Raw genomic sequence first — 17,231 nt, forward strand, 5'->3', positions numbered from 1 at the left:
GAGCACCACGCTGCATGCTTGGTGGTCCTCCCATGGAGAGGCAACCGTTGTGTTCTTAGGCTATAAATTATAATCAGCTGATAAAAGAAGAAAGGAAGTCATGATGTGTCTTCTCAAAAAAAAGTACTAAGGTGTATGTGTATCATTAACACCTAAGTGAAACAATTCAAAGTAGTAACTCCTTTAAAGTGATTGCCAGGCATTCACCAGACTATTCTTAAGGGTTTAAATATGAATATATGCAACAAATGACTTCACATTCACCCCAAAATGGAATTATACATTTCTGTATCTAGTCTGTATAACTTCCGCTTAAGAGAAAAGTGATCATTCAAAAGGCTGCAAAATGTTAACCTGAGTGTGTGTGTGTGCACATGTGTGTGAATGCTTGTGTGTGCATGCACACTTACCTGTACAATGTCATTTCAAATTAGTAGTAGTAGTAGTCATTCAGTCATGTCCAAGTCTTTCGGACCCCATGACTGTAGCCCACCAGGCTCCCCGTCCATGGGATTCTCCAGACAAGAATACTGGAGTGAAAAAAAAAAAAAAAAGAATACTGGAGTGGGTTGCCATTCCCTTCTCCAGTGAATTTTCTCAACCCAGGGATCGAAGCCAGGTCTCCAGCATTGCAGACAGATTCTTTATGGTGGGAGCTACTGGGAAGTCCATCATTTCAAAATAAACCTGAATAACTTCATATGAAGTATAAAGTATTGATGTTCCACAAATCTCAGTCCTTATCATCTTGAAGTCTGATTTACTCATTTATGTTATAAGCTCTAGCAATGTAGAAATTTGAGTTGGTGAACTCTATTTTAAAGAAACTTAAAAAGGAAGACAGCAGCATATAAACACACCTCAGAATTATGCCTATCTTTGAGATCTTACTGAACTAAAGTCAGAGTAAAAGTAACACCCTCTATGCAAAAATGCAAACAACCAATCCTACTCTTCCTTTTTGGGCCATTCCCAAGGCATAAAATTTCATCAGTGAAATGGAATAGCTAGCTTGAAATGTCCGGAGAAGGCAATGGCACCCCACTCCAGTACTCTTGCCTGGAGAATCCCATGGATGGAGGAGCCTGGTAAGCTGCAGTCCATGGGGTCGCTAAGAGTTGGACACAACTGAGCGACTTCACTTTCACTTTTCACTTTCATACATTGGAGAAGGAAATGGCAACCCACTCCAGTGTTCTTGCTTGGAGAATCCCAGGGACGGGGGAGCCTCTTGGGCTGCTGACATGGTGACTGAAGTGACTTAGCAGCAGCAGCAGCAGCTTGAAATGTAGCATAACAGATATAAAGAACCCAACCCCAGTGCCTGGCACATATCAGGCATTAAATAAACATCAGCAATGATAATCATACGGAAGTTACAAAGTTAGTGTTGAATAAAGACATGATTAAGAGCTTAAGCTTTAGTGTCTGCAAGCATAGATTCATATCCCAGTTTCACCAGTTACCAGAAGTGCAGCTTCCTAGGAATGGGATCAAAGTTAAATGTACACAGTGAGGAATCATGAGTGTGAGATTTTCCAAAAGACAAGAGAAGACAGTAGAGGTTTCCTGGGTATGAAGAGAAATGAGCACTAAGGAGAGAGAGTCTCTCAGGTTGAAGATCTAGAGATATGAAATTATCAGAAATCCAGGGTAGATAGGATTTTTCAAAAGAAGAAATGTTATTAAAACTGCCAAATTCTATTGCATTATAGATAAGATTATTGTCTACAGGCCCCTTGAAGCAGGAAGACTTTAAACCTGGATCATTTGTTAATATCTCCCCCTGAATTTCTACCCTGGTGGGGCTGCTGAAGCAACAATGTAGTAGAATGGGTTCTAAGGAATTCTACACAGAACTCCAGCCTCAGAGATATTCCCCCAAAACATCACTTTCCTGAACTGTGTCTACAGAATCAGCCTTCTCCAGAGAAATCATTTTCACCAAGTACAGAAAATAATAAAAAGCTTCAAACTGATTGATAACTAACAAAGTAATTGCTAGACAACACCTTCGTTCCTTCAGCACTGAGTACTTTCTGGATAAAAAGTATTTTAAAAACAGAACATTTAAATACAATCAGTAATGAAATATAAATATTAAATAAGATAAACATCTGTCATAAGAATCATCATTAATTATTCTCCATGCTGAGAATTTACTCCTGCCCTTTATTTCTCTTCCAAACACTCATTCCATCTTTTTTTTAAAAGAGGCTCTATCATTGGTCAAATTTAAGCCTTTAGAGAATAGATGTTGCTGCCACATACCTTACTTTATACACAGTCTCTAGTGAATTCATTCTTTTTTTCTTTTTTTTTTTTTAACTCTATTTGGCTTTCCAGTCCAGTGAGAAGTAATTTATTTTAAATAAAAGAAGGAAGTCAATTTACTCTTAAACCCAGAGGTTAATCTCCATGTAAGCCATCTTTGGCTTATTTAATTGATGTGGGAAATTTTGCTAGGATAATTTTTGCATGGGCTTCATGGAATGCTCTTCAGAAAGCCCTCTTGGATCTCATGAAATCACCAGCATTCTTACCCCAAAATACTATCTTTAGGCAAAGGGTTATGTTCACATGCTGTGAGTTTCGGGGTTTCAGAGGTTAATGTAGAAATACTGGACACATTTCATGGGAAGATTTTATCTTAGAGAACAGGCCCACTTTTTACACCAAATTAAATAGGTTGCAAATAGTGATTTCATCTGTTCGTCTGCACAAGTTTACTGAGCTCTTAGCATGAGCACTATAGAGAACTTGGGAGATATTAGATATTAGCAGCATTAGAATCTTCAGGTAGAAGGAAATCAACATTGAGGGTCAATTATATGCTCTATTATTGTGTTCAGAGGATATCTACCAACTCATGAGTATAAACAGGACAAGGCTACATGAATGTAGCTAATATAGATGTACAAGCTCACAGGATTGAAGTCATTTGTTGCTGATCACAGAGGGTGTCACAGAGAGGTGGGGTTTGCACTAGAAAAATGTAAGATTTTAATTGATTAGAGCTTCCTCAGGGAGATGCAGATGAATTGAGCAGTCACAATAATATGAAACTCTAACTATGCATAGAGAAGGTTTGGACTATGCTCCCAAAGGAAAAAATATTCTAGAGAATTATTAGAGAAGTAGGGTTAGGAATGTAGGATAAGGGATTTAATGCCAAGGTAAGGCTTTTTATTAATTTAGTAGAGGGGTGGATGCTCTAAATCTTTGATAACTATATGTTTTAGAAAGATCAGTCTGTCAGAGACATATGTGAAAGGTTGGAGTGAAAAATAATGGAGGATAGTGTGTCCTATTAGAAGACTATTAAGTGCACAAAAAGCACAAAAGGTTGTGGATTTCAGTAAAACACCAGTTTTAAGTTTCAGCATCTAGGAGTTGCTATTTAGTTACTAAGTTGTATCTGACACTTTGAGACCCTGTGGACGGTAGCCCACCAGGCTCCGCTGTCCATGGGATTTTTCCAAGCAATAATACTGGAGTGGGTTGCCATTTCACTAAAGGTTAAGGATTTCAGGAAAACACAAGTTTTAAGTTTCAGTATCTAGGAGGGCAGAGGCAAAATTAACAGAAATAAAGCATCATAAAATGGGCAGATTTAGGTAAGTTAAATTGGAAATGACCTCAGATATATCCAGAGAGAAGTGCTGCTTTCGTAGGGCATGTGCATACACATGAGAAATAAGCTCATCCCATCATTTGCCACAATGAGCACAATTACAAATTTCCACAACAGCCACACATAGCAAACTTCAGGCATATTCCTTCTTCAAACTACTGTGAAATGGAAAACAAGTCAAACTTCAGTAACTCTTTTGATAAAATTATGAATATTTGCTCCCACCAAAGGAGAGCAGCAGTTGGTTTCATACTTTTCAGAAATGCACAAAAGAAATGAATAGAAAACCATGTCTTTCAGGTCTGCTTGATTAGTTATTGTTCAAGGGGGAAAAAAGCTATAATTATTTCATCTAGTTAAAAGAGAAGAAATAATCTAGGGTGATAGTGAATAAACCAAATTTAGTCAAACTGTCCAAATAAAAGAAAACACAATGTTCTAAGTTACATTTTCATACCTCCCAGCCAAATATTAAAAAAAACCCACAAATCTCCCTATCCTGGTAGTGTATAAAATACCTAGATGCTGGGTAGAGAGTGGTTTTTCCTCCCTGGCTCTCCTTCATCCCACATCACCTTCACTCCGCCTCTCCCTTCATCCTGTACATGTAACACAATGTGAACAGTATTTATGTTTATTGGTCACAATATCAATATTTAAAATCTTAAGTATAATTTTAGTCACATGTTTGCCACTAACCTCACTTACGGTAATGTGAATTAAGTTACTGGCTGCTTAATTAACCTCTGGATCTGGCTCCTCATAAAGACCTCATGGTTTAAACATTTTCGAACAACAACAAAAAGGGGGGGGGAATCAGCTTAATGATATGCATTGAAATTATTTTAATGCTTTTCTTTGTATAGGTTTCATTACACCAGCAGGCCATATATAGTAAATAAGACTGAAAAAAGGTCATTTATTCACAAACATCAATTAACTGAAAAATTGACCATGCCCATGGGGAAACAGTGGAAACAGTAAGAGTTGACTCATTGGAAAAGACTCTGATGCTGGGAGGGATTGGGGTAGGAGGAGAAGGGGACGACAGAGGATGAGATGGCTGGATGGCATCACTGACTCGATAGACGTGAGTCTGAGTGAACTCCGGGAGTTGGTGGATGGACAGGGAGGCCTGGCGTGCTGCGATTCATGGGGTTGCAAAAAGTTGGACACGACTGAGCGACTGATCTGATCTGATCTGACGGTCCTTTGGCATTTGAAGCAAATCGGAAAGGTGAAAAAGCTCAATAAGTGGGTGCCTCATAAGCAACCTCAAATTAAAAAAAAATCATTTTGAAGTGTTATCTTATTCTACGCAAAAAAACAACAAACCATTTCTCGATCAGACTGTGATGTGCAATAAAAAGTGGATTTAATATGACAACTGGTGATGATCAGCTCAGTTGCTGGACTGAGAAGAAACTCCAAAGCACTTTCGACAGCCAAACTTGCAACATAAAAGGTCATGGTCACTGGTGGTCTGCTGCGTCTGATCCACTACAGCTTTCTGAATCCCGGGAAAACCATTATAAGTGAGAAGTAAGCTCAGCAAGTCAATGAGATGAGCTGAAAACTGCAGCGCCTGCAGCCAGCATTGGTCAACAGAAAGGGCCAGTTCATCTCCACAAGAATACCTGAGCACGCTTCACACAACCCCTGCTTCAAAAAGTTGAACAAATTGCAAAGTTTTGCCTCATCTGCCATATTCACCTGACCTCTCGATAACCAACTACTTCAAGCATCTCAACAACTTTTTGCAGGCAAAACACTTCCACAACCAGCAGGATGCAGAAAATGCTTTCCAAGAGTTCGTCGAATTCCAAAGCACAGATTTTTACGCTACAGGAGCAAATCACGTTACTTCTCAGCAAAAATGTGTTGATTGTAATGTTTCTTATTTTGATTAATAAAAATGTGTTTGAGCCTAGTTATAATGATTTAAAATTCATGGTCTGAAACCACAATTACTTTTGTACCAACCTAATAAAGTCATTATCTGGGCAACTAGCATTTTTTGAAAAGTGCTATAACTATGTGAATATTTTAACAACCACTTGCTTGGGAATGGGTATGAATTTTCTGGATAATTATGATAATTTTCTTAACTTTGCCTTTTGTAGCTCTTTACACTGAAAAACTGATGTAATATCCCATACTCTGTCTGTAGAGTTGTTTCCACTAAACATGCAGAAACAGTTGTATCAATCAAATAAAGTGATTGATCAGGTATCTTTAGCAATCCAGAGGAGTGTGTGGGAGAGTCCGGGGAGGGAGGAGGTATAAGAAGTAACCCTGCAAATATGTTGATATTAACCGCCTATAAGAGTTAAAATTTCCCTTTAAACTCTTTGCGCCAAATTCTCCATCTCAAATTACATTCACCATTTTAGTTAATGACATCATATTTTCTCTCTAACATTATTTAATAAATATAAAATAGAAATAATATCACAAATTCTCAAACATTTCATTACACCATCTTTCCAGCTTCATTTTAATAAAGACTTTAATCAGTTCATACATACAATCTATCTTTAACTGATCTTATTACCATCAAACTCCCCCCCTCTGATTTTTCTTATCCCTATTTACCAAACTAGTCTTCTTGAAAATCTTTTCATTCATGCATTTTCAGAACTTAACAATAACTTCTAGTACCTATTATATTAAAATCTGGTATTTATTATATTAAAATCTATAATCCTCAATAAACTGGTCCTACCTATATTTTTTTATTTTCCATAACCTGCCAATATGTGCCTTCATCTCCAGTTTGATGAGTTTCATCCATATTTCCTGCTTCCCCGACAACCAGAGATCCCTCTCCTACTTAAACCCCATCTCAAATACAGTTCTCCCTGAGATGTTCATTTTCCTTACAAACTGCATAAGCCCTTCCTTCTACTGTCCTCTTCACTGTTCTATAATTTTGCGTTTTGTTTTGTGTTATTTTGTAACCTATTACATAGAATAAATTCCCTTATACACAAATTCAGTTGTCTTCATAAGAGAGAGTGTGTTAACTTTATGTCTGATGCAATTCAAAGACATAGGCGACCACATAATGGTCATTTGAACATTTCATTAAATAATTTGAGATCACATGCTGTTGAATCTGATAATGACTTTTCCCTTTTTTTAAATTTCCTATTTTAGTTTTTGGTACTCATCATCCTATTTCTCTCCATTTGTTTATTATATGTGTTAGTTTTTAATTCTTGGGCTTCCCTGGTGGCTCAGTGGGAAAGAATCCAGCTGCCAATGCAGGAGATGCAGGTTCAATCCTGCATACCCAAGAAAAATCCTGGGTTGGGAAGATCCCCTGGAGAAGGACATGGCAACCCATTCCAGTATTCTTGCCTGGAGAATCCCATGGACAGAGGAGCCTGGAGGGCTACAGTACACGGGGTTGCAAAAAGTTGGACATGACCTAGTGACTAAAACAACAACAAAAATTTTTAACTGATTGAGATCTCTGTATGTATCTGACTTTCTTTCTTCTTTCTTTCTTTGCTTTGTGAGCTTTAAAAACATCTTCCAGGGTCTGTGGTTCATAGTTAATTTCTGCTTGTTTATTATATTTAGTATATATTTTTCATTTTTAAAATTTTAATAAAATTCGTGATTCCAAAGAGTTTAAAAGAGTTAAATAGTTCTGCAAGTTTCATTACAAAACATAGCAGATCCCCAGCCCATTACTTCCACATATTACCATTCTCATGGCAACAATTTTTATCCCTTTTAGTTGATTATGTTGCTATCTATCACCGTGTCTCTAATATGCCTTTATTTAACTTTTTAGTTCATTATTTTGACATAACTCTATGCCTCTAAGGAACATGGCTTTGGAGGCTAAGTTTTAGTGTGAGTTTTAGTATCATTTATCTACTTATACCACACAAGATGAGCATTGAGAGCTCTCTCTTCCAATCCCCTCAACTCCCACACTCAAAATCATCCTATCACATGCTACATCATCTCAAATAGTTACACTGTAACTGTTTAGATTAAAATTTAGAGTTGAGTCACGTAACAGACTTACTGTTTATGATTAGTTTTCTATTTCTGTAGTTTTCACTAGAGTTATCACCTATTTCTTGCTTTATTCATTTTCTTGGTTCTCCTATATTCATTACTAATTCAACCCCAAACTCTATTAATTACTAAATCTCCTCTCTAGAGGTTCAGATGTATCAGGTATTCTGTATGTTTTATCTATTTTTTTTAGAACAAGCTTTCCTGGAGCCTTCTCACCTTCTCCTTTCCTAGCTGATTTCCTAGTATGAGTACTCAGTGCAAGGCTCTTATTCTGAAGGCCTCCCCTCCCTCTGTATTGAGCTGTCAGTTCTACAGATCTCATGTCTTCAGTACTCTTGTTCGCTCCTTTAATTGCTGAATGGCTTAAAATATCCTTGATTTTCCCATCATTGATACCTTGGCTAAGTATACACTTCTAATGAGAAATTATTTTTTTTAAGAATTTTATGGAAGACAGTTCTCTATTGCCTTTAGTTTTCAGTGTTACCTTGAGAAGTACATGGGTATTCCAAACACTTTTTTTCCTTTTTCTGGACTACCCTTTTATTTTTCCTCTGCACTCACAGTTATGAAATTTTGTAATGGTATGCTTTGCTATGAGTCTGATTTCTACTTTTATATAAAACTCAAGGATTCATGCAATCTGAATAAATTTTTATGGTTTATTCCAGGAACAATTTTTTACTTCCTTGTTTTTTCTATTTTTCTATAGAATCCCTATTCTCAGCTATTGGACTGATCCTCCAAATTCCTTACCTTTTCTCTCTTGTTTTCAATCTTGTTGACATTTTGCTTTACTTTCTGGAAGATTCACTCAATTTCACTTTTCATTTCTTTCTTAATTAATTTTTATCATCAGATTTTTAATTTAAGCTTTTTTCCCTGCGTGTCAATCTTGTGTAGTATCTTGTTCTTCATTTTCTTCTTTTTCTTATTTTTAAGTTTTCTTCCTCATATGCTTCCCCTCTCTCCTTTTCTAATTGTTTTGTTATGATTTCTGTACTTCATGTCAGATGCTAACATGGTAATCCTTGTTTGTCTGCTAATGTTGTTTAGATAATTAGATCATTCCTATTTCTCAGTTCCTAATTTCACTTCTTGGGGGGAAGTATAAGGCTTCTGATATTTAAACTCAGTTTTAAAGATGAATAAGAAAAGAAAAAGATAACAAGCATATATATATATATATTTGAGATATATATATCAGTATTTGACATTCTGATAAATTTGAGAGTTGTAGTTGAAAAATTAAGGAGAAGTCAATGAAAGTAAGCCTAAATAAAGGGAATTATCATTTATTGCAATATTTCTGGAAAACTTCCTATTCCAAAGGAGAAAGGACTTAAAAAGAAATCAGAGTACTAGCTGCCAAATACTTTGAAAGATAAAGAAAGTAGAAAATGTTGGTCAATAGAGTGCTTACAGACCAAAAGAGATTTGTTCTTCTCTCCAAATGTCTCCAAATGTTCCGTAGGAATTTAAGTAAGTTAGAAAGATGAGAACGCCTTGCACAATTGACTAATTTTTAGAATCTATTAATAGAAATCATTTGCAGATTGTTAAGGGGATAGATAGATATCACCAATTCTGTCCCTAAAGGCAATTCACCACAAGTCTCTAGCTTATTAGTGAACTGAGAAAGAAAAATAAGCAGAGCTAAGAACTAGCCATGTAAGCACCGTCGATAGTTATTTTTATTTTCAAATGTCCTTCACATAAAGAGTAACTTCTCAAGTATAACAAAGTCAAAACTCCTAAAAATTAATAATTAATATAATTTTAAGTGAATCACAAAGTAGTACTTACCATAGGAATTAAATAAAACATCTTGGATTCATTCAGTTGAATCTGAATTTATTTCCAAGACGTTCAACGAAATTGATAGAAAGGAAATATTCTAAAGCCATTTAATACCTCTATTTTAAATAAGTACAAAAAGTTTTACTAAACATATTCACATTAAATGCTATAACAAGTAATACGGTATACATGATTCTGAGCTAAGCAATTCTTAATCATATCTGTGTAGCCATCACATATATAAGTATTATTTCTTAAAACATATGACCTGACAGTTATCTTCTCTTTAAATTTCTCAACCAACTTCAACTCAGAGCCCAATGACTCAGAAGTTCAGTTCAGTTCAGTTCAGTCACTCTGTCATGTCCGACTCTTTGTGACCCCATGAACGGCAGCATGCCAGGCCTCCCTGTCCATTGCTAAAAAGACAAAGGATCCCAGCAAAGTCAAGGCTTGTGACAAGGAAGCTTTCTCAGGCCTGGGAGGATCAGCCTCAAACTCAGAGCAGGCTCTGTTATCAAGGTCACAACTGATGCTGTTTTGCCTCAAAGAGTCTTGGGAATGATATGAAAAGAGTGGCCATGCTGGACAGCAGGTAGAGCTGAATCTGAGACCCTCTGCTGAAAAGATGTCTCCCAACAAAACATTTTATGTCATTTGACTGAAGTACCATGGGAAAAGGGCCATATTAAAAAGTGAGAGAACAAAATTATGTGTTTATAATTGGTCACTAATTCTGGGACTGAAACACTGAACCTGTCTGTGTGCCAATTTCTCACTCTAATGGGTTAAGGTGTACAGTGAAATCACACTGGAAAGTTGAATAAATTATAGAATAAAGCCCCTATTAAACGAGAAAAAATTTCAATAGCATACCTCATAGTCCCAAATATCATTACCAGAGGTAGTCATACTAAAAGGGACACGGCAATGAGAGAAATAAGATTGGAGGGGAGGAGCAGGGTAAGAAAAGGGAAAGGCCAGAAACATACTTTACAACCAACTGAACTCATTTACAGAATGTGCAGAGGATGGAGATCAATTCTTAATCCAACCATTTCTGCCATCAGCTCTCTGATACCACTGAGTAGAATGTGATGGTTTTCTTTGCCAAGACTCTGAAAGTGAAGCTATCAACTGATCAATTCAGTTCAGTCACTCAGTCAGGTCCGATTCTTTGTGACCCATGGACTGTAGGATGCCAGGCCTCCATGTCCATCATGAATTCCCTGAGCCTACTCAAACTCATGTCCACTGAGTCAGTAATGCCATCCAACCATCTCATCCTCTGTTGTCCCCTTCTACTCCCACCTTCAATCTTTCCAAGCATCAGGATCTTTTCCAAAGAATCAGTTCTTTGCATCAGATGGCCAAAGTATTGGAGTTTCAGCTTTAACATCAGTCTTTCCAATGAATATTCAGGACTGATTTCCTTTAGGATGGACTGGTTGGATCTCCTTGCACTCCAAGGGACTCTCAAGAGTCTTCTCCAACACTACAGTTCAAAAGCATCAATACTTTGGTGCTCAGCTTTCTCTATGGTCCAACTCTCACATCCGTACATGACTACAGGAAAAACCATAGCCTGACTAGATGGACCTTTGATGGCAAAGTAATGTCTCTGCTTTTAAATATGCTGTCTAGGTTGGTCATAGCTTTTCTTCCAAGGAGCAAGCGTATTTTAATTTCATGGCTGAGGTCACCATTTGGAGCCCAAGAATATAAAGTCTCTCACTATTTCCATTGTTTCCCCATCTATTTGCCATTAAGTGATGGGACCAGATGCCATGATCTTAGTTTTCTGAATGTTAAGTTTTAAGCCAATTCTTTCACTTTCATTAATAGGCTCTTTAGTTCTTCTTTGCTTTCTGTCATAGGGGTGGTGTCATCAGCATATCTGAAGTTATTGATATTTCTCTGAGCAATCTTGATTCCAGCTTGTGCTTCATCCAGCCCAGCATTTCACATGATATACTCTGCATATCGGAGAAGGCAATGGCACCCCACTCCAGTACTCCTGCCTGAAGAATCCCGTGGACGGAGGAGCCTGGAAGGCTGCGGTCGATGGGGTCGCTGAGGGTCGGACTTGACTGAGCGACTTTACTTTCACTTTTCACTTTCATGAATTGGAGAAGGAAATGGCAACCCCCTCCAGTGTTCTTGCCTGGAGAATCCCAGGGACGGGGGAGCCTGGTGGGCTGCCGTCTATGGGGTCACACAGAGTTGGACACAACTGAAGTGACTTAGCAGCAGCAGCAGCACTCTGCATATAAGTTAAATAAGCAAGGTGGCAATATACATCCTTGATGTACCCCTTTCCCTATTTGGAACCATTTTCTTCTTCCATGTACAGTTATAACTGTCGCTTCTTGACCTGCATACAGATTTCTCAGCTGTCTTCAATTAGATATAACCTATTTATTGAAAGATCTCTTTATCAAACTACCTGGAATAAAGTCCCTCATAGAGAAAATGTTTAGTTAGAATATTCCAAACTAAATTTTGAAGTGAATAAATGTTTATCTTGATTTTTCAAGTCTCTTTGCAGACACTGTTAGTATTCAGCTTTGTAGAAAACAAAGTTATGACTTTTTATCATTTAAATCAGGATGCCCAATGTATTTCAATTTATCAGGAAGCACACTAGAAGCTGTTAAAAATGCAACTTTGAGAGAGACTAAAATAGACAAACTTTTCTACAGATTATCCATTATACCACATCAAACAAGAAGTTATTTTCATTGCAATATCTGCATGAGAATGCAAAGACTAATTCCACAAGTTTTTATACCAGAATTCTAACAATCTGAGTCATGAGAGGTATTCTAAACAGTGGTTTCTGAAAATGGTACTAATTTATTTTTTGTTGTTGTTGCCTCTTTGTTTTACAATCATATTGGCTATGTGCCTGGTGCCTTTTATAAGAATACATTTCTAAGTAATATTTGAATAATTTACTTTTTTATATGGTATTTACAGGAACAACAATAAATATTCATTTGAAACAGCATTTAATACTACATGCAATTTCCAGTCCTTCCCCCTTTCCCTTGACCTTCAATGGGAAAATCATTATAAAATTTGAGACATTAATAAATAAATTTACTTGACACTTCTTTTCTTTTTATCTAAGGTTAACCAACTTGTTTTTCAATTCAGCATTTGTTAGGTTCTTCAAATCCAAGATTAATTTTTTTTGTTGCTCTAATGTAATGTTGCATATTCATTTGCAAAACAAAGACACATGGGCAAAAACTTCTGCAATATTGTCTGTCTAGGGACAGCTCTGAGGATTACAATATGCTCAGCTTTCAATTTTTTGAAACAATTTAGGGATGCAGTCTTTAGTTGAATTTCAAGATGGATTCTAATTTTTACATGGATCCTTCTGGCAAGGAAATTCTGGGTACCTTAAGGAATTGAAATAAAAAAATATAAGGCATAGATTCTTGAAATCTCCCCCCTCCATCTAAATGAAAATGAGCATAGGAAAACATACTGTGGAAATCCAAAACATTCATTATGAAAATCATGTAAGATTTGAAACTCTCTCTGCAAGCTGCATTTGATTACAAACTTCTCTTGGGACTATGCCTAGGTATTCTTGGGCTTGTGACCAGACTACACTGCTTAGCCTACCAACCATCACTGGAACATAATTTAATATCATTGAAGACCTACACTGTGGAAAAGTCAATATTTGAGATACTTTCTCTACTGTCCTGACTTTTTCCAAAATTCCATATTAAACTTGGTAGCAGTTATTCAAAATGCTCATGGCTCACATTTTCTGTAATACTGCTGCTCATTTTAGTTTTCTCTTTTCCTTTAGTGCGACGTTGCTTCAGTCATGTCCGACTCTTTGTGACCCTATGGACCATGGCTCACCAGGCTCCTCTGTCCAAGGGATTCTCCAGGCAAGAATATGGGAGTGGGGTGCCATGCCCTCCTCCAGGGAATCTTCCTGACCCAGGGATTGAACCCACATCTCTTACATCTCCTGCATTGAGATGGATTCTTAACTACTAGCACCACTTGGGAACCCCACTCTCTTCCTTTAGCACTCCATTAACATTCAATCTCTTCTTCTTCTCTCTACAGCCACAGATGCTAACTCTACTCAAACTGCAGAAGAAAACACCCTCCCTCTCATCTAGTAAGGACAGCGAAGAAGTAACCTGGAGTGAGGAGGGGGCTGCAGAAAGAAAGACACAGGCAAAGAGGAAAAGCATGGTCATAAAGAATATAGTTTTTGAATTCTGTTGTATTGAATCCTATAACCATGTATACTCATCAGCAATACCATACATTCAGAAAATACCAAGGTCAAAATTGTTTTCCTTAGTCATCATATGGCTTGGAGCATTGAACTAGAAGGATAGACAGTCATAAATGAAAGTTGAAATGCTTATATTCATGTGACAAGGGACAAGGAAGGAGGAATTTTCAATTAATATTTCTATAAAATGTCACTTTTATATAACAATGTCTCTGTTTCAAATTTAGTTTCTCTTTTAATTTTTAAAGGGCAATGGTAAACTCTTTAGCATTCATGATCCTCCCAATTTGACTCCAAACTACTTATCAGGTTTTATCTCTACCTGTCATTACAGCTACACAATTCTTCATTTTTTTTCTAAATATTCCTTTTGTCTATTCATCTTCCCTCTAGATTAACATTTCTATAATACAAAATATCACTTTCCACATAACTTAATGTCTCTGTTTCAAATTTTAGTCTATTTACTTATTTAAACTTCACTAAATCTTTTGAGCTACAGCTCAAATTTCCCTTTGAAGCCTTTTCTAGTTATTGTAACTGTATTTATTGGAGAAGGAAATGGCAACCCACTCCAGTACTCTTGCCTGGAAAATCCCATGGACGGAGAAGCCTGGTAGGCTACAGCCCGTGGGGTCGCAAAGAGTCAGACAAGACTGAGCAACTTCACTTCACTTCAACTGTATTTATGAAGTAGGGTAAGCCTCTTTTCAATGACCTCACCTTCTTCTGACATCCTAAAACCCTGTATACAATTTATTCATTTATTTGAAAAAGGCTTTCTCTGTTCCTACTGGTATAAAAGTACATACTTGTACAAGCAGTAAAAATATGGACTTTGAAGATTATAAGCTGGACACATAAGACAAACTCCTATACAACTATAAGTAAGAACATAAACAGCATAGGCAAAGTTTCCACAGGGTTCACTGGATGTCAGGGAAGGTAAACTGCATTTAGATGGAGGCAATAGATATAATTTAACAGAAATATCTAAAACATTTCTTGGGTTTACTGCCCCATAAGTTACTGTTAATGTAGTGCAATATGGAATTACATTTTCACCTTGCTTGCACTCCATTTCTAGTTTGTAAGGCATTTTTCCCCCCATAGGGGAGGGATGAAGCATAGACTTTCTCAGCTTACCATCTAGCTGCAAGCAATAGGAAGCTCTGATTCAACTTGCTTAAGCAATGAAAAAAATTTCAGAAATTGAAATTTAAGAAACCCAGATGTAACATAACATTAGTGTTGGTTAAGAAATCACTAAGATCAGGTTCAAGGTAAGGATGTCCTCCCTCATTACTCTAGCTGATGCAATAAGACAAGAAAAGGAAATAAAGATATACAGAATGGGGAGGAAGACATATAAAACTATCTTTGTTCACAGATCAAATGACTGTGGAGATAATCAGAAAGAATTGAAAATACTCCTGAAACTAATAAGAAAATGCAAGATTGCAAGATTCAAGGTTAATATATAAAAGTCAATTGTTTTTCTACATATCAGCAATCTAAAAGTAGAACTGGAAATTTAAAACATAGTATCATTTATATGAGTACCCCCAAAAATGAATACTTTGGTATAAATCTAATAAGTATAAGATATATATGATACATGAAGAAAACTACCAAACACTGATAAATGAAATAAAAGAATAACTAAATAAATGGATATATATTCCACATTCATGTATAGGAAGACTAAATACTGTTAAGATGTCAATTTTTCCAAATTTTTTTTATAGAGTCAGTGCAATCCCAAATAAAATCCCAGCAAGTTATTCTAAAGACATGAGCAATCTTACTCTAAAGTTTATATGGAGAGGCAAAATACCCAAAATAGCCAATCCATTTTAGAAGGAGAAAAACAATTAGAGGACAGATAGTATCTGACTTCTACCCTTACCATAACACTATAATAATAAAGACAATGTGGTATTGGTGAAATATCAAACAAATAGATCAATTTTGGAACAGAATATTAAGCCCAGAAACCGATCCCTGTAAATAAAGTCAACTGATTTTGACAAAACAGCAACAGCAATACAATGGAAAAATATCTGTTACAACAACTGAACTTCCTTATCATAAACCTAACTGTAAAACCCCAAACTATCAAACTTCTAGAAGACAAGGAGAAAATTCAGATGATCTTGTGTTTGATTGTGACTTTTCAGATACAGCATCAAAGGCACAATTCCTGAAAGGAAGAATTGATCATCGAGACTGCATTAAAAAGTAAAACTTTTACTTTCTGAAAGACTGTCTGTCTCCCAGCCACAAGCTAGGAGAAAATATTTACAAAAGACACATCTGATGAAGGACTGTTATCCAAAATATAAAAAAACACTTAAAACTCAACAACAAGAATACAAACAATCCAATTTTAAAATGGTTCAAAGACCTTAGTAGTCACCTCACTAAAGAAAATGTAAAATTACAAATATACATATGAAAAGATGCTCCATAGTATATGTCATCAGAGATAAGAAAATTAAAACAATAATAAGATATCACTATATGTCTATCGGAGAAGGCAATGGCACCCCACTCCAGTACTCTTGCCTGGAAAATCCCATGGATGGAGGAGCCTGGTAGGCTGCAGTCCATGGCGTCGCTAAGAGTCGGACACGACTGAGCGACTTCACTTTCACTTTTCACTTTCATGCACTGGAGAAGGAAATGGCAGCCCACTCCAGTGTTCTTGCCTGGAGAATCCCAGGGACGGGGGAGCCTGCTGGGCTGCTGTCTATGGGGTCGCACAGAGTTGGACACGACTGAAGCGACTTAGCAGCAGCATATGTCTATCAGCATTCTTTCCTCCCAACATGGCGGCCCGGGCAGGCCGGCGGTGATGGAGGCCAGTCCATGGACGCAGCGGGTGATCGTCCCCACGGTTGCCAGGGCAGCCATGCTCTCACCAGGCCTCTGATCCGCTGCCTCGTTCCTCAGTCCCCCTGCCTGATAGATAAGAGTGCCTGATGAACTATGGACGGAGGTTCGTGACATTGTACAGGAGACAAGGATCAAGACCATCCCCATGGAAAAGAAATGCAAAAGAGCAAAATGGCTGTCTGAGGAGGCCTTACAAATAGCTGTGAAAAGAAAAAAAGCGAAAAGCAAAGAAGAAAACGAAAGATATTCCCATTTTAATGCAGAGTTCCAAAGAATAGCAAGGAAAGATAAGTAAGCCTTCCTCAGCGATCAATGCAAAGAAATAGAGGAAAACAACAGAATGGGAAAGACTAGAGATCTCTTCAAGAAAATTAGAGATACCAGGGGAACATTTCATGCAAAGATGGGCTCGATAAAGGACAGAAATGGTATGGACCTAACAGAAGCAGAAGATATTAAGAAGAGGTGGCAAGAATACACAGAAGAACTGTACAAAAAAGTTTCACGACCCAGATAATCACGATGGTGTGATCACTCACTTAGAGCCAGACATCCTGGAATGTGAAGTCAAGTGGGCCT

General features: G+C 37.0%; 1 protein-coding gene across 14 annotated transcripts in view; it reads right to left on the reverse strand.

Annotated features, from left to right (window-relative positions):
* The window catches only part of LOC147369947 (uncharacterized), a 779,924-nt gene that overhangs the window by 370,758 nt on the left and 391,935 nt on the right, over positions 1-17,231 (reverse strand). For 3 of the 14 annotated variants that reach the window (XR_015168184.1, XR_015168166.1, XR_015168162.1), the window contains one exon: positions 411-530. The exons of the other annotated variants lie outside the window; for them this stretch is intronic. The gene's annotated coding sequence lies outside the window, so the exon portion shown is untranslated. The remainder of the gene's footprint in view (positions 1-410; positions 531-17,231) is intronic. 14 annotated transcript variants of the gene reach the window in all.

The sequence above is a fragment of the Bos grunniens genome, chromosome 7 (genome assembly GCF_055505025.1).
Source record: "Bos grunniens cultivar Pamir isolate PY7600 chromosome 7, Bosgru_T2T1.0, whole genome shotgun sequence".
NCBI classification, from domain to species: domain Eukaryota; kingdom Metazoa; phylum Chordata; class Mammalia; order Artiodactyla; family Bovidae; genus Bos; species Bos grunniens.